The sequence below is a fragment of the Dermacentor silvarum genome, chromosome 1 (genome assembly GCF_013339745.2).
Source record: "Dermacentor silvarum isolate Dsil-2018 chromosome 1, BIME_Dsil_1.4, whole genome shotgun sequence".
NCBI lineage: Eukaryota > Metazoa > Arthropoda > Arachnida > Ixodida > Ixodidae > Dermacentor > Dermacentor silvarum.
The window spans coordinates 452561197-452586864 of NC_051154.1; the positions used below are offsets into that span (position 1 = coordinate 452561197).

The 25668-nt window shown below is 43.0% G+C and overlaps 1 pseudogene; it reads left to right on the forward strand.

Annotated features, from left to right (window-relative positions):
- Positions 1 to 25668, forward strand: part of LOC119437774 (vacuolar protein sorting-associated protein 35-like) — a 127800-nt pseudogene that overhangs the window by 86140 nt on the left and 15992 nt on the right.

Sequence of the window (25668 nt, forward strand, 5' to 3'; positions counted from 1 at the left end):
CGTGATAGCGCGCGTCCCCGCACGCTTCCGCTCGGGCATATGGCGCGCGGCAAAGATTTTATCTATAGGGAACCTCATGGCGACGCCGACGGCAGAAATCCGGTTGAAGTGTCCATATAATTGTTATCGCAATAAAAATGTCACAGTTTCGCCCTAAGGGCGAAGCAATGAATGCGATAGCAACACAGCAATGTCATACGAAGTAAGGTGAGCGGCTTTGGTAGCAATATGAATTGTAGTAAACATGAGCTGATTAAGTAAGCAGGTGTGCTGCGGCGTAAGTAGACCGACATGAAGAGAGACTCGATGAACACGAGAAGGCGCGTGTGAAATGGTGGTGTTGATGAGAAGCGCTTCCCGTGGGCAGCGCGTGCGAAGGGACACACCTGTAGCGCTGCACTGCCGATCTGGGCAGCATCGCATGTGTAGCGTGCGTTGGAAAATGTGGCCCGACTATTACTAACTAAATGAACAAGCGTGGTGTGAGCGCGCACAAACAAACATGAATAGACCACACTGAATGACTGACAACGACTGTCAAAACGCTGGCAGCAAGCGCATACGCCGCAGCGGCGAAGGTACGTGCGGTCTATCGCTTCAACGGAAACTGAGCGGCGAATGCACGGCGCATAAAGGTCAGAGCCGTGGGGAGATAAGAGACGGTGCGGGCGAGCGACGAGCGCGGTTGTTGGCAGAGTAGAAGTGCCCCCCCCCCCCCCCCCCCCCCCCCCCGCTCGGGAACGGGAAGCCAGCTCCCTCCGGCGCTGGCTTCCCGTTTCCTTGCTTGCGCGTGGGATATTGAGTGCGTTCGCTCTCCGTGATAGCGCGCGTCCCCGCACGCTTCCGCTCGGGCATACGGCACGCGGCGAAGCTAGATTTTATCTATAGGGAACCTCACGGCGACGGCGACGCCGACGGCAGAAATCCGGTTGAAGTGTCCATATAATTGCTATCGCAATAAAACAATTGCACCCTTTGGGGCGTATTTTTGCCACAGAACAATAATCGTCATCTGACTTGCGTGGCTTTCCTTTCTTTAACGCTGTGCGCCCGGCACTTCTTGGTCACGAACGACAAGAGCGTTATCAGCGTGACACAGCGTTCTCGACAGGAAAGTGGCAAGTGCCGAGTTTTCGAGATAGGAAACGAAAGCAAGACAGATGACGATTATTGTTGTGTGGCAAAAATGCACCCCAAAGGGTGCAACTGTTTTTAGAGTGTATGGTGAGGCTTTAGGTTCGTTATTCTATCATACCCCGCCTGATTTCGAGAGGCAAAAGTCCCCATGCAGATGAAGTCTTTTTATAGGAGGCGTTGGCAGATGTCTCTCGCGCAATTCACGCATGCGCACAACGGTCGGGAAAATGCTAGGAAGGTCTCGTTGTCTCGCGTTATGAACGGAAAGTGGCTGTGAGGCTTCGTGCCGACATTGAAAGCTACCCAAGAAAAGCAAAACAAGAAAAGCGGGACACAGAATTTTTGTGTCAGTACTCCTTTCAGTGGTACTAAATCCAAAATTTCAATACCTCGAAAACGTCAAAAGCATTGAGTTTTGTGAATAGTGTATGGTCGAAAAGGCTTAGCCTTTCGCCAAGATTTTTGCTGCATGGGCAAGGCAAGGCTCAGGACCACGGTAACCATGGCTGCTACCACCGAAAGTACACGCCGTATGTGTTCAAGAAGTCGTTGGGACGTTGGGAGTAAAACCCCTCCATACAAGTTTTCGCGTGGATGGAAGGGCTTTAGTTGGGAGGGAGGTGGAGTTGGGTTTCGTAGACTTCACTTTTCGTCCACTAGAGGGTCTAAAGTGCTCCTGATGTAGCAAAGCAACGGGGCTGATTTTTTCAAAGCATTGGGGTTTAGAGAAAGGTAGGCAAAATAGACTTTAAGCGGGTAGAAATAACCAAACGGAGGTTATCTGATTGGTGGCTAAAATCAAGGCAGGAGTGAAATTTCACCCTCCACGAAGTACAAAATATGTTAATAGTCACGGCTAGGTGGCGTGTGCCACCGCCCGATTTAAAAGGTTCAGACTCATCCATCCATCCATTCATCCATCTGTAGCTAATAAAACTTTTCTACCAGCGTAATAGTGGCTCGCCACTGGTCGACGTTGAGTGCACTTCATGGTGGGCGTCAATCGAAGTCGTTTTGCTGTGTTTACGGCGGCGTACTGCCTGAGCATTCAAGCGGTTAAGTTATAGACCACCTATACGACGTAGTACTGGGCTTACAACTGAGCGGGAGGCCACTATTCCGTACTGAAGCGTTGCCTGTGGACATCCCGAAATGGTACGCACTACGTGCATTTGCGTGTATAAATAATCCGTATACCCCAAGTAACTGTTGATGGCTGTAAAACGGAAATCATTTTTGTAGCTCCTTGTAGCTGTGTTTGTTGTCTGGGCACACGAACTCAGTGGAACAACCTCTAGGTCACTAACTCGTTGACCTTACATAGGTAGCAATCGCAGACCTCATCAATTTAAGCTTTAGTCAAGTTCTGCGCACATTATATCAATGTAGTTGGCGAAACTGCATGACCAGGCGTATAACGGTTAGTGCACGAGCAGTTTAACATGTGTCACTATAAGATTGTTTGTCTGCGATCATGCACACCATCGTCAATGCTGATCAGTGCTTGTCGGTTTACGGTCTATTGTAAGTACATCTCCCGCATATTTAGTTTACCCTGATTTTCGTTCAATCATATATTTTGCAGCCTCAGACCACCACAAGCATCCCCCCAAGAAGACCAAGAAAACTACTCGATGATGCGGCCAGCATTGTCAAAGTCCAAGCATTTCACATGAAACGCTGTCTCGATAAAGGAAAGCTTATGGAAGCATTGAAACATGCTTCTAACATGCTTGGTGAACTTCGCACTTCTCTCTTGAGCCCAAAAAGCTACTACGAGCTGTGTATCCTTTCTTAGTTCATGAATTTTGATATGTGAAGGTGCATGCAATTTCACTGCATTTGTTTACATGTACATGTTGTGACGGTTTCCTTAGTTATATATTTAGATATGGCGGTTACTGATGAACTGAGGCATCTAGAAATTCACCTTCTAGATGAAATCCAAAAAGGGCGCAAGATGTCTGATCTCTATGAGCTTGTTCAGTATGCTGGCAACATCATTCCTCGTCTGTAAGTTATTTGGCTTTCCACTGTACTGGCATTAAATAATTTTGCACGCAGGCAGTCATGCTCACTGCTTATTCTGTGGCCAGACTGCACTAACATTGCATTGTGCGAGGCAGCATGCTTAGTGGTCTCAGTAACCTGTCTAAACACAATATGAAGAAGCAATGCCTTCTTAGTCCCTGGCTGTCTTAATTGATGCTACATAGTAAGGGCAGTGCATTGCTGTAAAATGGTGCACACTTTGACTCTTGCTGTGTAGGCTGTATTCTGTGTGTCTGAATAGTTGATATTAGTGTATTATTTGGGGTATGGTATTGGTATAAAATGCTGTGTAATACTTTGTGCTGTTCATGTGGCAAAATAACCGTCCACCATCTCTGTGCGGAAGCTGCTTAAATATCTGGCTAACTTTCACCTTCATTATGTGCTTCTTTTGGCAACATAGATTCTGTCAACTTGGAATTACCATGCCTGTTTAAGGGGCAACTGACATTGTACTGAATTCCTGTATACAAAATATAAAATAAACTAGTAATGACTTTCAAGGTAAACTGCGTCAAGGACGACGATGGACAGAAGAAACGAACACACACCATGAAAACAGATTAACAACTGGAGGATTTATTGCGATGACAGCAACAATAAAAAGGAAAACAACCAACATGTGACAGCAAGGAACATTTTCGCATGATAAAACTAGCAGGAGGAAAGTTATTGAAAAAAAAAGAAAGACAAAGAGAACGACAGATGCAGAGTCCTCCCATGCTGATTTTTATGCACTGTCAATTTAACTGATCTTTTTTAGTTAGAGCTAAGGATGGAGTGTGCACGCAAGCATCGACTCTTTTATTATGTATGCTTCAGCAATCAGGCGAGCACATGTGCTACGATAACATCCTGGCACCTTGCACTTTACAGTAAAGTCTGGAGCACAACTGCGACATTGCAGTGAAGAGCCATTTTGCTGCCTTGTTTTTGGCAGCACTAGTTGGCATGCTCACTGAGCTGCTGGTTAAGACAGACCCGTCTGACCAATGTAGGTGTTTCTACAGGAGAGCGGGACTTCATAGACGACGTTGACCTCTACAGTTCATGAAGGGCTTTGTGTACCTTGTGGTACACACAGCCTTCTTGTGCCCTGTTGTGTTGACAACCCTGCATAGTCAACTCGGCTTGTTGGGGGCTGAGAAAACAACTTCGACTCCTGCTCTTTTGGCAACTTTCTTGATCTTGTGCGAAATATTGTGTATGTGCAGAATAACGCTCGTCCGGGATGTTGTCTCAGTTTGCTGCTTGTTGCTAGTCTTCCTGAGAAGCTCAGTGCGAAGCTTTTTGGCTAGGCATCAAAGTAAATTTTCTGGGTAACCTGTGTTCCGTAGTCTTTCCACTTGAGCCTTTAAGTTGAACTCTACCTTGTGATGGCATGGCTCGGTGAGAGCTTTCTTGAGCGTGGCAGTGTCTATAGCATGATTGATTAATTTTGAGTGAGAAGAGGTGAAAGGGAGTAAAGCGGGGTGCATAATGCCAGCAGATGTCCAGTTTGTCGAGTCTGGTTGTGCTCCCGACTTCGCAAAGTGCAAGTTGATAAACGTTATCGCAGCACATATACTCGCCTATTGCTGCAGCTTACGCAATTAACAAAGGAGCTGAGGCCTGTGTGAGCACCCCATCCTTAACTCTAACTAAAAGCAGATCAGTTACTTTGACAGTGCGTAAAAGTTAGCACGAGGGTCTCTGCATATTTTTCTTATTTTTATTTTATTATTTTTTTCCCCAATAATTTGCCTCCTGCAAGTTTTATCATGTGACAATGTTTCTTGCTGTCATGTGTTAATGTTCTTGCTTTTTATTATTGCTGTCATCACAATAAACCCTCCAGTTGTTAGTCTGCACTTCGTGGTGTGTGTTCGTTTCTTCTGTCTGTCGTCATTCTTTTCACTGTTTTACCTTCGAAGCCATGTTGAACTAACTAGCCCAATGTTGCACACTTCTGAGATATAGTAATGACTATAGGGGAAAATAATAGTGGGGAGGCCCCACCTGCACTATAGCTAGTAGATGAATGTGACAATACATTGCATCACATTTCCAATGCATCACATTCATGTAAACGGCGGCAATGCGTCTAGGAAGGCCAATCACGTTGATGTGATGGGAGAGGGTAGTTTGAGATGGCTAAGTCGTCTTGCAAGGTGCATGTAAAAGCTGGCGTGTGTCATTGAGGGAGAGAGACAGCTGCCGCCGTGTGCTCTCCTCCACTCACCGGTGGAATGCAAATCGCCTGAACAGGTTTCGGCTTGTTTCAGATGAGGGTGGATGCGCCACATGTAAACGCTGTTGTATAGCAATTATCGTGGTGCACTAAAGGTGACATGCTACTGTGGCATTCATGTAAGCGTAGCTACTATTCTTGCAGCATTGAGAGAACCTGAAATATCCATGGATAGTTAGAAGTAGTATATTAGAGCAAAATGAATGGTGCTGAAAGCGAAGGTTTTCTAGAAACGATAGAAGGGGTATTAAAACCTCACGAATAATGGCCCTGTCTAATGATGACTTGAAATGTAGTCAGTCATTTCAATGCATAGTCCCTCCTTGGCTTTGAGAGGTTTGAAGTTGAGGTTTACTTCTCCAAGATAAAAAAAAGTGTGCTAGTCAAAGGAACCAGTACAGACACCTGATCTTATATTTTAGGGATGTTTTTTGTAGTGAATTATTTATTAACATGCATCATTATGTTATATAAAAACATCTAGTTCACAGACCACCTTTACAACTACGTGAGTTATGGGGCCCCATCTTCATAATATGCGCAATGTGTCACTGCCATGCAATAAAACTTAAACTTCCTTGATAAGAAGTGCAGTACCCACAAGTAGAACAGTTGTATTCTGTATACATTGAGAGTGTGGGTACAGAATTTTGTTACAGAAGACTGCATAAAGCGTAAAAACTCAGCCTGTGTTGCAACACAAGAAAACAGCACTTAAATGTTATGCAAGGAAACTGAGACAGCTTAGAAAAGGGCTTTTTTCATTGCAGTTTTATTGTTACATTATGAAGTTTGCAGAAGTTAAATGGCAAATTTTTAAGCAGAACAAAATATCCAGTTTCTTGTGCCATGGTGGCTGCATTATATGCACCCTTTACTGTCTTCTGCTTCAAACATTTCTTTGACCTTTTCACACATAAAAGTAGAACATTCATGATGCAAAAGTAGTGAAAGCATGGTATCATTTCATAATGAGGCTGCTGTGCATGTTGGTTGGCACTACTATGAGATGTAGTGCATTGGAGTGTCTGATATCCCATATGTTCATGCGCAAGGACTCTGGCCAGCCGCTCACTCTTGCCACTTTGCATAAAATTGCTTTGTGTGCGATTCATGTGGGTGATTGTATAACAACTGTGTTCTAATTCTCTTCCAGACTGATTCTTGTTCTTTGCAGTTTGTTTGAGAACTGCCATTACTAACCGTGAATACGCTAGCGCAAGGCAGGGGTAATTGTAGATCGCAGGGAGAGGCCTTCGTCCTGCAGTCAACATAAATATAGGCTGATGATGATTACTAACCGGAATGACAGTTAACTACAGTGGATGGGGGGGGGGGGGGGGAAGCATGATGTGCTAATAATAAAATTGCTGTTATGCCAATATTTATTGAAAAAACCTTCCATGCTAGCTAGATGCTAGCTAGATCTTAAACTGGGTTCCTCATTTTTCATTCATAAAGTAAAATGAAGTACTACTTTTAGAAAGGTTAAAGTCATAAGTAATTGGTCAGCTTATAGAACATAAAATTTGTCTCATTTCTGAAGTAGGTGTAGGTATCTGACTGGTAGGATTTGAAGCATCTTATGTTCTCCTAACAGCAAATTGACTCTGATTAGAATTGGGAGCATCAGAAAAGTAGCGTGTTCAAGTGTTCAGGGGTCACTTGTGCTCTAATGAGTAGTGTTAAACCTTGAAGTGAATTGCGCATTGGAAATTATGCAAGTTAGTGTGGTTAGAAACATGTCTATGTAGCTGCCGATTAGGACACACAGTTGAAATCAATCCATGATTACATACACAACATTTCATTTTGTACCATTGTTTCAAAATGTGACCCAGCTTATCGACCTTTCTAACAATAAGTCCCTTGGCATCCATAATCTATTGCCAGACTGTTGTGAGCTTGCATGAGCACCTGCTGTAAGTGGAGAGCAACACGTGCTTTGCACATGCTCACAGCTGTCTAAAGAGTATGTATTCTGATGTCTTTGTGTAAAGGACAAATCTTGGTGTAAAGCACAAAACTGTTCATATCAAGCTTTTTCAGATGTGGCTTTGCTTATAATTGTGGTAGCCTGTGTGCCCTAGAAGAAACTTTTTGCAACACTAACTCCTGAGAAGGAAACACTTTAAGTTCTTGGGAAAATTTCCTAATGCACAAACTTTTAGAATAATTAGGTTCGGTCTGATAGTGTCTTGTGCTTATGATCTGTTATGGGTCTGACTAATATTCTCCTTGAAGTTCATTTCTTGCAATTTGTGTTAATCTACATTACATTGTATAAGTGCTGGTTTTATCTCATTGTGGCTTTTTTTTTGATAAGGGACTGTTGCTAACATATACAGCTGACTTCTTGTGTTTGGATTTCATACTCTTGATATTCTGGTTTTAAATAGCTTTTCGCATCATCCCATCACCTGAATGTCTTGCTGTCCTTTAAGCATGTCCTTGCCATTCATAATAAACTACAGCATGTGCTTTCTCTTTATAGATATCTTCTAATCACTGTTGGGTTGGTTTATATGAAAATCAAATGAGCACTCTAAAAAAGACATCCTTAAGGACCTTGTGGAGATGTGCCGTGGGGTGCAACACCCACTACGAGGGCTCTTTCTGCGCAATTATTTGCTGCAGTGCACACGGAATATTCTCCCTGACAATGAAGAAGATGCAGCCCTGTAAGTAGCTGTGGCGCCACATCAGTTTCTGTCAAAAGGGCTGTAATGACATGTTTGATTAGCATTATCTAAATATGCTATTTAGCCAAACAAGGTACAGGAGTATGCATCTAGTGGCCCAAGGAGTAGTCAGAACTCTGTAAATTGCTTGTGTAATCAAATTTGAATGCTATTGTATTTACCTGTGTGGCAGGGCGCAAGTGGCATCTAGAGCGAGACATGAAATACCATGTCATTTTCTGTGCTCTTGTGGCACAGGTATGGTTTAGGCATTATTATAGCAGGTTCTTGATTATGGTAACTAGGGAACTGCAGTAGAAACTGAATAGCTTTCTGTGGAAAAAATTGTGTAGATTTAAATGAGTTTTCCAGTATCACTAAAGTAGGTGGCTGTCTTGCTTTTGCATCTGTTTATACTTATGTTGCACAGTATAAAAGTTCATTTCACTCCACTACTGAGTACCTCTTGATGTATTCCAGGAATGACGCAAACCTGAATGCTGATGGAGGGAAAGTTGAACTGCTGATGTACACAAGGTAATCGTGTAGTAAGAGTTTGTAGTTTTAAATTTCCAGCTGCAAGGGGAACTATTTATGTAAGGCAGCTGCTTCAAGCTGTCTTGTTGCTGTTTTTTTCCAGAGACAGCGAAGTGAGTGGAACAGTGAAAGATTCTGTAGACTTCGTTCTTCTTAATTTTGGTGAAATGAACAAATTGTGGGTGCGGATGCAACACCAAGGCCACTCTCGGGATCGAGATCGCAGAGAAAAGGAACGCCAAGAGTTGCGTCTGCTGGTAGGAACCAATCTGGTGCGTCTCTCTCAGCTTGATGCTGTGGACATGGAACGTTACAAGAAGGTAGGCTGCTCTCCTAGTTCCTTTCTGCGTAAAAGTGCACAGGTTTTTTTTGTAGTGAATGAAAGGTGTGATGAGAAGCACCAAATGACATCTGATGTTTTTAGGCTACTGGCATTTTCAAATGCATAGAAAGTTCGCTTCTTCATTAGGCTTCTGTCTTAACCTGAAGCAGCATGGTTATGACAGCTGCAAAGGATAACGCTGAATTCAAGCACCAAATATCCTTCCAGCCATCTTACAGAAAATATTGGGATGCTTACAACTTTTAATTCCTGCTTACTGCACCATAAGCAGTTGACCAATTTCACCATTGGTCTTCGATGTCCCGCCAAACCTGATATTTTAACATTTCAGCTAAAAGCACAACCATCTCAGAATGCTGTTTCAGGCATGCTTTCTGATGCAGTGAGTCTTCAGTATATTGAATGTACCCCAACTAGCCATTGACTAGGGACTCGGATGTTTGCACACACATCTGTATGATCCTTTTTCCTGAATAAAATATGATGATGATGTTATCTGGAAGCCAGCAGAATGAAGAATGTTGATGTAAATTGTAATTAGATAAAAGTAGCTTTGCTGTAATAGTTGTGACACTAGTGTTGACTGCTTCAAAGTCTTGGTGTCTAAGTGGTGTCACTTTGATAATGACCATAGGTGCGTTTCAGGACGTGTTCCTGTTTTGTACAATGTCTCAATAATGTCGGGTACCATTGGACATCTACTAAGCAGTGTGCACCTAGTTTTCATCAACATTTCTGTTCCGAGTCGTCCTGAAGTTATGTTGAGCAGCCTGGAATTTCACAGGTTGTCCCAACTTTCCATTAAATGCGTCGTTCTTGAACACATACCTGTACTTAGTACTCTCTTTCACCCATCATCAATATCTTGCATTGGCAAGCAGTAATATCGGTGTCCTCAAGCAGTTTTATAGAATCTGAACAGTATGTGCTGGAAACACTGTGCAAGAATGTGCCTTCAAGCTATGTGCACCACGTACAGAGTGAGACAAATTGGCGGACCAAATTATCTTCAAATGCACTCGCATTTCCCCTGTCTGCCCACTCTTTGCTACCTACATCAGTTGGCTTCATGCTTGAGGATGACCAGGAGTGAGTCGTGTGAAGTAGATACACTTTTAATCTATACCGGGCATCACAACAATGATGGTTTCTGCAAGTAGTGGGTTGAAGCAGTTTCTTTAACAGTGATTTTCCCTAAATGTTAGCTGGTAAATTGAATCATCTTGGAAGAGGGGTATATTCTAGCAACAATCATTTAGGTTAATTTTACATTGAAACTCCTACTTTCCATTGCTTGCTTTTCCCATCTTGTTCATTATTTTTTTGTGCTGCTGTAATGAAACTGTTCTCAATGCCTGTTGTTTGGTCTTGCTTACCTATGTTGTTTGTAGCGTATCATCAAAATAAAGCCCAGCTGGCTATTACTTTTTTTTTTTGCAAAAGGTGTATATGTGCTGTCATTTCATATTGCTTTTTTTGTGTGTGTATGTGACCAGGTGGTTTTGCCAGGCATTTTGGAGCAAGTAGTAAGCTGCAGGGATGCCATAGCCCAGGAGTACCTCATGGAGTGCATCATTCAAGTTTTTCCTGATGAATTTCACTTACAAACTCTGAGCTGCTTTCTCAAGGCCTGTGCAGAGCTCAGGCCACAAGTAAATGTCAAAAACATCATCATCTCCCTTATTGACAGGTGACTGCCATTTTTCTTGTTTTTCAGACCTTTTCTGTTGAACCTTGATTTGATTTGCCAATGCATTTGGAAGGAAAATTAAATTCTGTTTAAAGGAGATGCTGAAGTAAATGTACGCTTTGCACTTTGTGCAGTCACGGAGGCACCTTTCTGTCCAATCGTTGAATCCAGCTATTGAACTTGGTGTCATTCCATAAAGAAATATCCAAGACATTAAGTTCATCATCATCAGCCTATAGTGTCCACTGCAGGACGAAGGCCTCTCCCTGCGATCTCCAATTACCCCTGTCTTGCGCTAGCGTATTCCAACTTGCACCTGCAAATTTCCTAACTTCATCACCCCATCTGGTTATCTGCCGACCTCGACTGCGCTTCTCTTGGTATCCATTCTGTAACCCTAATGGTCCACCGGTTATCCATCCTATGCATTACATGGCCTGCCCAGCTCCATTTCTTCTGCTTAATGTCAACTAGAATATCGGCTATCCCTGTTTATTCTCTGATCCACACCGCTCTCTTCCCGTCTCTTAACGTTAGTCCTAAGATTTTTCGTTCCATCGCTCTTTGTGCGGTCCTTAACTTGTTCCCGAGCTTCTTTGTTAACCTCCAAGTTTCTGCCCCATATGTTAGCACCGGTAGAATGCAATGATTGCAATCTTCTTAAAATACATTGCAATTCACTTAGCAGCTGTGGTGTTGTGCTGCTGAATGCAAGGATGCATATTCCATACCTACCAAGTCTCCCAAATTTTTCATACAGTTTACAAATTTGGGATCGTTCTACGATTTTATCAATGTTTTGCCACACTTTAGGAAAAATAAATTCTGTCTGTCATAAGTTTTAAAGGTGTTGATGGATGGGCTGACACAAGATTGCAAAAAAGTGCATGTGAAAAATGAATTATGTGGCACTTGTGCCGTCCTCTTGAGGCAGTGCAAACACATACTACTAGCGGGGTACTTGCTTTGAGCAAGTATATTCAGTATAGTTCCTGTAGCAGGTGAAATCGGCAGCAGCAAAGTCGTCAAAAATGACAGTGCAATCTGAAGACAATGTGTTGTGTGTCAGTCTCTGCTGTTTCAAGTTTGCTGCTGTGTGCTGTGTCTGAAGTTGAATTAATAATAAAGCACACACACGTATGCTAAAAAAGGTGTGTTATCAGGCCAAAGTTCTTAAGAATGCGTGTCATACACCTCTAAAATAAAATAAACCTTACATATTGCTTAAGCATGAGGCTTATCAGCATGCCTACCCATGATACTGTGAAATACTGCACACCTTGATTGTAATGTTTCAGTCATAGTTGATTACACATGAAGTTAATAGAGTTGGCAAGTTAGTGAGCACTTGATTGGTCGTTTTATACCTCCATCGCTTACACAAAGCATATCCTTCTTTCTCGTATGCTGGCATGTCTCAACCATAGAAGGACTACATTGTGCACTTCACACCAAGGTAGTGGTGAGGCTATCCTGTACCCTGCAGTTTTGGACAACTTGCATACTGATGATAAGATGAACATAAATTTACAGATAATCTGATGAGGTGAGATGCAGGGTGGCATGGTATTTGAGAACATGATGATGACTTTGAGAGAAGCATTGATGTTTCACGCAACATTAGATATGTTCACACACAATTTTGTAGACTATTTCATTACTGTTGTCAAAAACTGTCGTGAGTAAAGCCACCTTTGGCTTCAATAATTGACTTAATCTGACTTTGAAAATGGCTGCATGCTTGGCTGCATGCCTGCTGATGTTGACAGTTTTGTGACATGTCACTTGTGCCATGTAGTGTGCCCTTACATGGCACATGGGTGTTGCATATGTAAACAGAAGAGTACATCTGCCCTGCATAACTCAAAAGGGCAAGCACACAGATGGCTACCAGCACTGTAGCATTTTTCTTGCGACTTGAGCATTTTTCCTTGGCACCATCACTCGACCAGCTAATGTTCAACTCGACATCAAGGTTTTGGAAGTTGTCTTCAACACCATGCCATTGGTTGAGAGGATCGACACTGGTGTGCAGGTGACTGTTGTCCCGGCAACTTTTGTTGGGGTTCCACGGGACACCTTCAACCGGTCAAAGAAACTGTTGTAAGACCAATAGGACCAAGCCCTCAAAAAATTTGACTTATCTGCATCATGGAAGCGAAAAAAATTCGAAGCAAGCCATCAATGTTGTGCGACAGCTCAAGTGCCCTCTCTTTGGATTACCAGCTGTAGAAAGCTTGGGCATCCAGAAGGTCCTCTGTGCAACAGAATGCATTGAAGAACACTATGCCAATCTTTTCAAAGGACTGGGTCATTTGCTGGGCAAGTACATAATTTATTTGGACCCTCCAGATGGGCCATATTTTGTCTTAACAAACAAGGAGACATGACAGGGCTTCACATAGTGCCACATGCATGAGCCTTGTAGTGAAACTTGAGTGTGCTTCCACTGTGCAGGCCAAAGGTCAAACACATGCACGCCTGCACTTCTCAGTAATACTTTAGTTTCCAGCCAGCAGCTTGGAGAGTCACGTTTCCTCATGCTCTAAGCATGAAACATATTTCTTCCACAATAGCAGCCTTCAGCAAGCTTTTAGTAGTTTTTTTTTTTAAGGTCCTTCTTACTGACGCTGCAGACATTGCAGTCTAGTGGATTTGAATGTTGGGAACTAGGAGGCCGTTATGGGTGTGACATGGTTGTAGAAGTTCACAGATGGCTACTTTTGGGCTTAGCCAGCTGTGTGGGAGGATGCAAAGCCATCACTTAGCACTGGTACCCAGTGTGCTCGTGTACAAAAGCCTGACTATTGACCCTGCCCCTTGGCAGTAGCTTGGCAGTGGTCTTCATTGACTTTCGAGTGTTCTCACTCATGATGTTGTGGACCTGCTGGACAAATTCAGCCATCTGGATGACATCCTACTACCAGCAGTGCTTCTTTCTCTTTGCTACAGATTGCATGTCACTGTTAGAAGTCATGCGTTCTCTTCTGACCTTGAAAACAAAAGACATTATTGACAGAGAAATGGCGATTAAGGGAGTGCTGACATGATACTTTCAACTCTTCATTTTTTGCGTTAAATGAAGGTCTTGAACCTCGAAGTCCTAGAAAAGATACTGACAAGCCTTTGAGCGCCCTAAATATTTTAATGCAATTGCTTTTCTTCCGACACTTTCGGTTTCGTTTCCAGCAGGTTACTGTGTTGCGACATCACGACTCCAGCTCGCTAGGTTGTCTGCTGTGCTGCTACAGAGGGCCTCACAATGAGTAGCAGCATAGGAACGACCAAGGGAGCTAGAGTGAGTGCCATAACGTCGCGATGACCTGCTCCCACGTGATCACACTCTGCCTCATGAGGTTACAACACAGTAACCTCCCGGGAAATGAAACCGAAAATGGCTCTAGAAAACCAGTTGTATTAAATTATTTTGGGCACTCTGAGGCTTTCTAGTATTTCTTCTAGGGTTTATTGGTATATAACATCAATTTAACAAAACAAAAAAATGACGTCTAAAATACGTCAGTACTTTAAGAACAGGACAGCAGCAGTCAACACACACAATTGCTGACTGGCAACCATAATGTTCTTGTGGTGAAGAGCTACATATACAGGGTGTCCCAACTATCATGCAGCAAAATTTAAAATTATGCAACTGCCACGTAGCTGGACAGAAGCAAGGTAATATTGTTTGCTGTCGCTTGGAGATACTTGGATTTTTTGCATTCCGCCTAATTACTTAATTAGTTTTAATTACATAATTAACTTCTCAAATATTATAATTAGGTGGAAAGTGTCAACGAAAAAACTGTAGAGCAGCATGAAAAACTTCCGATATAGGTTTCTGTTGCTCAATACAGTGTAGACCGCTTATAACGTAAGTCGCCGGAGTTGCGAATATCCGCACTATAAGAGGTACCGCACTATAACCAAAGCAACAATTTTCAAGGCCTTCACATATGCAAAACATGTGTACCGAGCCGCCACGCGTATGCGACAGTCGAGGAATGTGGCTAGAACGTTTGCATTCATTTTACAGTCGAATCTCGTTAATTCGAACCAAATCACGTGGCGGCGCCTCTGACCGGCATTGCTCCGGCACCGCCATAGAGTAAAAGCTTAGGAGAGACCCCTCAATGTCGCGCGCGAACAAAACAAGAAAAAAAAGAAAAAAAAAACGCGGCGGAAATTTCACCCTCTGTCAAATGGCAAGGTCGCCGATTCTGCGTTGCGTGGGAACATGCGTGTACGTGCCGACGTCTCAGCCACGCTACCGTAGCCACTCGTAAAAAATGACAGTGAACCCATCTTTCTCCTTTATGCTTCCTTTACTTTCTAGTCACGTGTTGACCTTGCACGCGGCTACGGCGCAGAGGGAAGCAGCGGTGCTGTCCCGGGCCGGCCAACGAAACTGCCCACGCCGGCAAATGCCCGGCAGAAAACGAAACTTCGGGGAGCTGGCGCTGGGCCGGCTGGAGCGGCGGCGGGCATGCACGGTGACATTCGAAAGTGAGGGAGTTACGAGGGAGGGTGAGGGGAGCCACCGAAGCGGCGGAGTTGCCAAGGCGAAATCCATTTCCCTGCCGCCCTCCTCCCTCACATTGCACGGTCTCCGCGTGCGCCCCATAGTGTGCGCCCTTCGCCGTGCCATGCCGGCGCCGCCGCTCCCTGAAGTTTCGTTTACTGCCGTTATCGTGAAGCGAGCGTTGGCCGGCGTTGGCAGTTTCGTGGCCCTCACTCGCTATGCGCGCCGTGATATTTCACGACTCGCACTCAAGATTCTGGTTTTAGCCTCACTGGCTGTTCGTTCGCACCACGTGCCCTTCTCCTCCACTTCGTCTCTCTTCCTCGAGCACTCCTTGGGGCCCATTTGAGGGGAGGGGAGCGTTCGCCGGCTCCGCTGACTTCGGTACTCCCAGGCAGCCGCACTGTAACCGGTATTTCGTTTCCCGCAACTGTACTATAAGCGATACGTGTATTACATGGAGTGCTATGGGAAAATTAACGGGAGTCTGAAAAGACCGCACTATATCTGGTCCTGCACTATAAGCGGTTACGTTAAAGTGGTCTATACTGTATGTGCTACATAAAAATGTTTTTCCGAGCGTGAAAGGTACCCAGGAATACAGGCAAAATTGCCGTGCGACTGGCCGCTCGAGGCACTTTGCGTGTATTCGCGGGCTTCTTTCACGCTCGGAGTGAGTGAGTGAACTTTATTCGGTCCACGATAGATGCGAGTAAACTTGACGTCACCTGGCTAGGTCCACTCGGGGACCATCAGGTCAAACCTGACGGCCCTCTTGGGCCCTCTGGACTGCCAGGATTTGAGAGGTCTGATCCTGGGCCTTAATAAGCGTCATCATTTTGGGTGAAAGGGGGGCCGGCAGAGGCGCAGCCCCACAGGACGCTCGAAGTCCGCATAACCACCACACGGGGCAGTTGGGGCTTGGAAACCGTTCGGGGTACATTGTGTGCAGTGTCGCAGGGCTCGGGTAAGTGCTTGTTGTAGAAGTCTGAGAGTGACTGCCTGGGCCCTGCACAGCGAGGAGTGCAGCAGAGGCAGGAGTCTTCTTGATAGGTAATTGTGTTTGCAGATCTCATTGTACTAGCAGAGAGGCTCGGGTCGCCCAGGAGAGGACGCATTACTCGGCGCACGGTCAGTCATACCTCATGCAGCCAAGTGTGCCTCCTCGTTGGGGTTGAGCGAGGCACCCTCAATGTTTCCAAGGTGCGCAGGGAACCAGGCCAATGAGTGATGTTTGAGGTATTTAGCGTTTTGGATGATACGTAGGGCCTGGGGAGCCACCATTCCCATCTGAAAGGCCCTGATAGTGGTCTTGGAGTCTGAATAAATCGTGTCATGTTCACCGTCCGTCAATGCAAGAGCAATGGCAACCTGTTCTCTAATGCTGGAACTAGAATGCGGATGGTAGCGCAGCTGATGATTTTCGAATCACAGTCGATGACCATTGAGGAGAAGGCTTCTTCTTGAGCGTACGAAGCATGTTCGATCCTTGTCTAAGCGGGCACTGGCGAGCAGAGCGTCTTCGTCCTTCGTTGTAGGTTGGGTTGTAGGTCACGCTCGGAAAACACTTTTATGTAGCACGTATTGAGCAACAGAAAGCTATACCGGGAGTTTTTCATGTTGCTCTACAATTTTCACATTGACACTTTTCACCTAATTATAATATTTCAGAAGTTAATTAATTAAGACTAATTAATTTGGCAGAATGCAAAAATAATCTGATTATCTCCAAGCAACGGCAAACAACATTACCTTGGTTCTGTCCAGCTGCGTGGCATTTGCATAATTTTAAATCTTGCTGCATGATAGTTGGATACCCTGTATACGGGTGCCACCAAGTCCAAACCAACTAGAAACATTTACAAATCACACTCAAAATATGCCAACTCTTTTTTGGGCAAAGATATGGAAGCTTTCTTAAAGCACCGTCTCTTCGCCCAAGTATACACCAACCAGTATATTTAATACTTTGCAATGGAGATTGTCACATTTAGGAATGTGGCAATCTCCAAGTTGCGGTGGTTTGCAGCTAAAGCAACTAGGACTGCAACTAGGCCGGCCCTTCTCTCCGATCAGAATGGAAGCAGTTACTTTTGAATAAACATCAATGACTGAAGAGTTGATGAAAACAAATTTCAGCACCTAGACAGATATTACAGGAATGTTAATTTCTTCTGTGGTGATCCTAAGTTATGTTCTCTAATATCTTGTGCATCCAGTATTTAGAGATGGGCAATGTCTTATGTCAATGTCAATGTTTTAACAGTTCCTAAAGAGTCCTAGCGATTGTGAATGCATATCAGTAATGAGCACTGTGTGCATTCATGGATGTGAGCACTATGTAGCAGAGCCTCTTTTGAGTCTTGAAGCTCAGAAAACAATTGCTGAAAAAAAAAAAAAATTACTTGGGTATTTATCTCACCGCCCTGTAGCTTCAGGTCTTTCCAATAAATCTCCATTTTCTAAACCTAACAGCAATGTATTTAAGAACTTACTAGATTTATCTGAAAATGTATAACTACTTACACATTATTGGCTGGGTCTGACTACGTGTGTATCTGAGCATATTGAAGAGCCTCTACTGTGAAGGATGTTCTTACTCAATTGTTTGGTGTATCAGCTTAATTTTTTTTTCTACCCACTAGACTAGCAGCCTATGCAATGAAAGAAGATGGACCAGGCATTCCGAGTGACATCAAATTATTTGATATCTTTTCTGACCAGATAGCACAAGTGATACAGGTTAGTGCTTTTGTTAAGTGTGTTGCTTCATTTCTACCTCTTCTCGTTGGTTTGAAGATTTAGCACTAATTAGGTTCTGTTTGTGGATGTCACTACTCTTCATGTTACATTTGCTGACATGTAGTACTGGATGTTGTTAATTATGGAAAAGCAGTTTATTCTGTATCCTGAAATAGGTGTAAGCATGAAATGGCCTGATATTATGTCATATGTGTTCATTGCAACCTTTCTCACTGGGAGATGGAACACTTACTTTACCTTCATTGTATTCAATTTTCTGTGACATTGATGTGCGGGGTCTAAGCGTCAGGCACACGATGAATCATTGCTTGCTTGATAAGGACGGAGGACGTTATGCATGACACAAGAGGGTGACACCATAGTTAAGAGGACAGCTAGCACATGTAAGGAACTAACAAGATAATGCGGCGTAACTCATGCAGCTGGTACTATTTGAGGCCTGTTGCGTAGGGAAGTTTCTCGGGGTTTGATGACCCTTGCTGCATTGCAGTAATGGTCACATGTGTAGAGGCGGTGTTGTATGCCGTATACAGGGTGTTCAGCGAACACTTTCAAAAATTCTTAAAGGTGCCTGTGGCAGATAGCAGATTATAGTTGTATGAAGTGGGTCTACTCGAAGAGGCGGACATTGCACAAGAAGTTGAAATGCATATTCGAAATTTAACAAAATTTACAATTAGGTTTTTAACTAAGTACCTGATAGCCCATATTGCAATTACAAATGTAGCCTTGAGTTCGCAAGGTGGATACCAGTTGGAACGAATTCTGGGATGACACCAGTTTCGAGATATTATTACCAAACCTTGCGGAGAAATGCATTGACGTTCCAGTTAGTTTCTTAACAAATGGCTTTATGCATTGAAGCACAAATAAACTGGTACGCCAATCATTTCTCCGCAAAGTTCGGAAATTAATATCTCGAAACTGGTTTCATCCCCAGATTCATTCCAGTGGATCGCCCTCGAACTCCACGGCTACAATTGTAATGGCAATATGGCCATCGGTAATTAGTTAAAAACTTAATTAGTGAATTTTGTTGATTAGTCGATTGTGCTTTCAATTTTTTGTGCAAGTAATGTCCGCCTCTTCGATTAGACCAGCTGATTAACTAGAATTGGGCTATCTGCCACAGGCAACTCGTAAATAAATTTTGAAAGCGTTCGCTGAACACCCTGTATACCAGGGGTTTCTTTTCCTTCTTTTGTATTTTAGCTATGGCATATTTTGTAAGCATCATCTGCGACAAATATTGCAGATCAGCCTCTACAGTTTAGTCAGTTGTGGAGAGGTGGCATTACTTTTGTGAGTAATCACAACATTCAATACAGTATTAACCAAATCTCAATTGAAAAATTCTAATTAGGTACATTAAGGCACGGTGGGTGTGATGGCAGATGGAGATTGATCAGTGCTGAATGCATGTCAGAGTGAAGCTCAAGAAGTTGAGGCTAGCGGTAGTTGCTTGATTGCTCACACTCGGGTCGAGGACAATAAGTTATCACAGTTTTTTAATAATGGTGTCTGCTTGGTGGTGTCAGTGAAAGTCATGGGTGCACCACACGGTGGTGAAGTGGTATTAAAATCAGGTGTCCAGGTTCTAATATGTGCCTAGTCAGCCTACAGAATTAGAAGCCTTTATATGTATTTGCTGAGTAATGAATACTTTTCGGAAGTGCAATAACAAGAAGTGGACTGGAAAAGCTTAGACGGGGAACAAGAATCAGTTTCATACTCTGTGCAACTAAAAATCAGAAAAGTTTTCATACTCATGAATGAGAACTTAACAAGATATTTCAGAGCCCACAGTTGAAGTGAGATAAGCCGTTAAGACAGCAAAAAGGCAAGCTCTCCAAGTAACAAAGGAAATTATAAGGGAATGACAAAGCATGACAGTGATAACCCAGAGATCAGATTGAAACTGGTTGACTATCAAAGCTGATAAACAGGAAGAAAATAATTGACATTAAAAATTTGAACATTGGAAATATGAGGATCTGTAAGGAAGAAACTTTGCATTTAAAGGATCAAGGTGTATGCAGTCAAAGATAAGCAGGGCAGTGTCATCAGTAATTTCAGTGATATAATAAAGCCAGCAGAGGGATTCGCTATGTACTTGTACCAGCGGTAGCCATGTAACTGATTGAACCGTAGTGACGAACAGGAAAGAAGTTGGTGATATAGAGATGAGGTTGAAGGCTTGAAGAAGGAATAGCAGCTGATACAAGATGGAGGGCATACTACACTGTAAAAGCTTGGGGCCCTTATGGCAATGCGTCATGATTAAAGTGTACCAGACGCTTGGAAGAATGCCATCATATTAATCCATAATAAGAAAGACATTGAAGAGAAAAAATTATAGCCAGTTAGCAATTATAGGCCAGTTATCTCTGTTAGTCGGCTTAGAACCCTTTTGACAACAATTGACAACCCCTCAGCCTATATAGCAAATTTACTTTTTCAGATTCACTTCATTCCTCTTGAGAGATACATGGTCAAAAAGTCAATACAGATGTTGGCTCGGGGGTAACCATGCCCCTGTTGGATGTACAAGGACAGCGGCAGCAAAACAGATGATACATCTTGATTACAGCAAAGAAATGCAGAAACACATAAAACTATTGACAGTACTACAAATAGAAAATGACTAGCTATTACTTGTTGAACATGATTACAAAAATTTTTTTTAAATTATCACATGCATGATGAAATCAAACTACTCGAGCATGGCGTCTCTATGAAGAGGCTAAGTGAATCGGACAGTGTTGCAAAAGCTTTGCATTTACTTTGTGTTTTTGCTTTTCGAAGCTTTTTGTTGTGCACACCCTTGATACCTGTCTGTATCAATGCTTGTAAAGTTGAATAAACCCTTGATGGTTGCAGGATTGGTATAAAGGTTGGGTAAAAACAACTAAAAAAAGTACGGAATTACGCATGTGATAATCACAGAAATGCTGCACCTAATTCTCTTTTTTTTTTTTGAAGATGAGGAGACATGCCACAGAAGACATGTGTCATTGCAAGTTTACTTAATTCACCTGGCTGTGAAATGCTACCGAGAAAGAGTGACTATGTTGACAAAGGCTTCAGACAACTGAGGAAATCTTCATCAAGCTTGGCATAACTAGGTATGAACACAGTGTTACTTTTTTGAGCAGCAAAAAGAGTTGCAGTATGTGAGATGACATTCAGAAATAACTTGAAAATATTGGTGAAAAAAAAAAAAAATGGTGCATTTGGGGGGGGGGGGGGGGCAAATCAGAGGTGAAACTCAATGTCATTGAACATGGTGTCGTTACAGGCGTCTTGCGTAAGAAGGGTATGTTGCTGTTTAAATCAGCTAGCTAGCTTGCAATAACATTTACATTGAAGACAAATATGAAACCTTGTTATAAAGATGTAGAGTGTTCTCGAATAAAGTTTCACAAAAATGTTCCAAAAGACTTTCCTTGCCTCAGAAGAATTCATGCAGCAATTGCAGTAAGAAATTATAATGGTTGTTATGTTTACTGGACATGACTGCAGCTGGCGTGAGCGCATGGTGACAAGCAATAAATGGTTAGCTGTGCCTGCCTGATGCATGTGTAAACAAGCTTCTAATGCCACTGTTATGTTATTTTGACTTTGTTTAGTGCTTAGAAAAAAATGTCTGAATAGTTTTGGCACTAGTTTATCTTTGATATAGCCTGCAACCTTCTAGTTTTTCAAAAGATTTGTAAATGGTACCCGATCGTTTGAAATTTAATTGCTTAGCAAACTTAATATCCTTCTAGCATGAATGGCTTTCAAGACACACAACATAGGCTGCATTGTGTCTGAGTTATTTGTTATACTTAGATGGATACCATATTTGAACAAGCAGCTCGAAAGAGAAAGAGACGCAATGCCTGTACTCATTTAAGAATAATTTGGCTCAGGAGCGAAAGCTATGAAGTGTGTTCTGGCACATTAGACGCGGAAGGTGATTTGATGCAATGGACCACACAATGCAAGATTTATTGCATTAGGTGACAGGCTTCTGATTGGCTTATAACATCGTAGCTCAATTGCAGGGCCACATTACTGCGAAACAGTGCAATATGTTCAACCATCCAGGGAGTGTTGTTTTTAAATGAAAAGACCACACTTTATTGGACATTGTAGCCAGATTTAGCTCAAGATGTATTAACTCTTTTACAGAAGATTGAATGGCTTACCTGTCATCCATCCAGATAAGAATTGGCTTGCAAAGCAGTATTCATGCAGTGAATAAAGAACAGTGGCTGACCAGTAGGCACTTTCTGCAGAATTCAGCTCTGGCATGTAGCATATACACAAGCTTGTGGCAGAACGTACAACGTGCAGGCAGCATGTGTAGTCACTTTGGCTTGAACAGCTATAAATGCATGCTGATGCATAAACATTCTTACAGCGAGCTGGATTCATCTTATAATAAGTCAGTGGAAACTGGTAGAAATGTAATGGCTGTAAAGTCGTGTCTTTGTCGCCTTTCACTGAGATAAGCTACTTAAAGATTGCATCACTGACCTTATAGCCAGATGATTGATTCTCGTTTCATCGTTCAAGGCTCCAGAACCTATGAGGTCCTCGTTGTGTTAAGTGGATTTCAGGACCTTAGTCGATAAACGTTTCAACCAGAATAATATGCTCCTAGATGAACGAGTAAGAGTTGGTACTTCAGCACAGCCAAGCACAGTCGGTAAGCTTTCAGACAATGGCCTCCTGGGCAGTGAGAGGAGACAGCTGAGGTATGTGCTAGCAAGATGCCTTGAGGTTTGGGGTCATGACGGGAGTTAGAAGGCTTGATTCCTAGTTTGCAATGCATGCATGAAAAATTCATAGGGGTGCAAATATTCGAAATTTGAATATTATTGAATGTTATATTAATATTCTGTTCGGAACTACCGCATCGACTCGTGTAAGGCCGCACTTTTTTTTCACAATTTTGACGAGGTGCGGTTCTTACAACGGGACCCGAACCTTTTGGTCAAAATGGTGCCGATGCAGCCGGCGACTTCTGCACACCAGGATATACCATTGCATCAGAGGTCAACGCGCAGCTCTCATTATTTAGTAGGGCACGCGGAAGTACGCAGCTCGCAAAAATTCACCATGCGCATGCCGACATCGGGGCACCGAACGGGACTGCTTCTCCATTGGAAATATTTTTTCTAAATTTTGGGCTGCCAAGTTGGGGGTGCGGCCCTTACACGAGTCTATACGGTAGTTCTCAAATCGATATGATATTAAAATATAACAGTTCTTAGCATTTGTTTCGATCTAATCTAAGAATGATGCTCTGAATTTGTGCTGATTGAGAATTTTGTGCTGCTGGCGAAATTCACTGTAAAGCACGCTTAGCACTGGACATCTAAGTTTCGTGGGAAAGCCAGCCTGCTCTCAATAGCAAGTGAGGCGCAGTGAGAGCACAGGTGACCACAGCTGCCGCCTTGAGCACACTTGGCAAGGCCACCACAGTGGCTCGTCCGTCGGTGTCTGCACGCTATATGCGTGCACCCGCCATTGTTGGTCACAGTACGAGCACCAAGACGTCTAAGAAGTGTATCGGCAGGCCTTTAACACTATTTCGGATGTGGCTGTGGCGAGCTCTGAGGGCTGTTAAAGGCAGCATTAATTTTTTTTCTGACTGCCAGATGTTTTGGACATTTTTGAGGTCCCTACGCGGTTTGAAAATCAGGCGGTGGCTAATTGAATTGTTTCTACTAGCTATAACCGTATTTCAGCATCTTTAGCATAGCACACAGTGCATGCTCTAAGTATAAATATTTGATCTTATTGCTCATTGCTGTTTTTCTTTGGGGATATTTACCAGATCTTTTTTGATTTTTGGTGTTGTTCTGGCTGGTACTTATGCAAGAAAGCAATGTGAAGTGTTTGTAGACCTTAAGAATGCCCATTTTCTATAGCTGTTGTTTTTATGGAAATTGTTCATACGTAGTGGATTTTCAGAAGGTTTGCAAAAATGTTTGGAAGATTACAGTGAATTTTTAATGTTCTAGTGAAATTCTTACAAGAAAAATGGCAACGCTGATGCTGATAATTGATAAAAAAAACTGCTTGCTGATTTCATTGTAGAGCATTTTGTTCACATAAAGAATTCCTGAATTTAAGAACTTGCGATGGCCTGTTGCACTGTGACCCTCTTTCTTATTCTTTTTTCCTCCTCTAGAGTGGAGCTCTCGAAACCTGTTGGAAAGGAGTTAGTGCGACTGCTGAAGATACCGGTGCAGTCGTACAATGATTTGCTGATAATTTTGCAGCTCAGCCACTTTGGAAGTCTTCTGCAGCTTTGTGACTACCGTGGCCGCAAAGTGATGGCCTGCTTTCTTGTGAACAGTGCCCTCGAGAATGACACTCTGATTCCAACACCAGAGCAGGTATTAATGCATGGTTTCAGGCTTGCAGTATTCTTGGTTGAAGGTTATTAACAATGTAATTGATAGAAAAACAACTAAAGCTCCATATTTTACCCCAAATGTTAAGCACCTGTAAAGCCAAGGCATGCATATTTATGAGCATGCAATAAGCCACATTGCAATCGACTGATAACAATGCCTAGTACAGTCGAACCCGGATATGTCGCAGTAAAACCTCCTTGAAAATTTCTGTATAAGATTTTCATTTTATATATCTAATTACCTATATATCGAACGTTTTTGTGATCCCCTTCAGATTCGATATATCCGTATTCGACTGTATAACAATGTTGTTCGTAGCGATGAGTCAGCATCACCAGCTATTGGGTAGGCTGTATGCGAGAAACTGCATTGCAGGTGTTTCAGGGAACACTAAGGGACATTAAGCTCAGCATAGTAGAGAGACTAGAGGTGGTTTTTGCAAAATTTAAACCGCAAAGTATGCAAAGCACACCCATTTGCTGGAAGGCTTGTGATTAGCACCAGTTTTGAAAAATGACCTCGAAAGATGCAGCAAAATGCACTGCTGTTCCAGTCAATGTTTCCTGCACTGTATAAAAATGCTGTGTGAACTGCTAGTGCTTGTGGGAACTGTATATTAGTACGGTGACCTGCATTTTTGTTCCTGCAAACATCTGAAAATATTTGTGCTTACCATTCACTTTTTTCGTCCGGACCAATTGATAATGCACTTGGCATCATTGCTCATCTGGTTCATCTCATGCACGCAGGGACACTATCACATGTGCAATTTTAAAGCAAAGGTTTCTTTGATCCTCTACTGGGTTTGATTGGGGGTTGTCTGGCACATCTCTAGCAGAGCGCATCCAGCACAACACGCTCACATGTAAGTCTCTCACCTGGCGCGTCTCGAGCACAGCGCATGACACACACAGCGCACAAAACTCTAAGTCAAACACAATAGACTCGAGCATCAACGCATCAATTACACCAAGTAACATGCTCACATGGAAATGTTTACAGGCAATCTTGTATAAATCTGAGTGGTGATGAGACGAGACCACCAGAGATGCCTGGCAGACCTTTGAAGAAGCAGAGTAGGGGAAAGCCGAAAGAGAATGTCAGTGCTATGCAGCAAATAACTTAAAACATCAGTGTCAGGTAACAATGTCTGCACAAATGCCTCGAACGCTTTGCATTCTCGTGGTTCTGACACGGGCATCTAACCTGCGCAAATTTTCTTATTGGTGAACTTAACGGCTGCAGAGACATAGACTGGTTTCGCTTCTATCGGCAAATAAAGAAAATGGCGTAGACA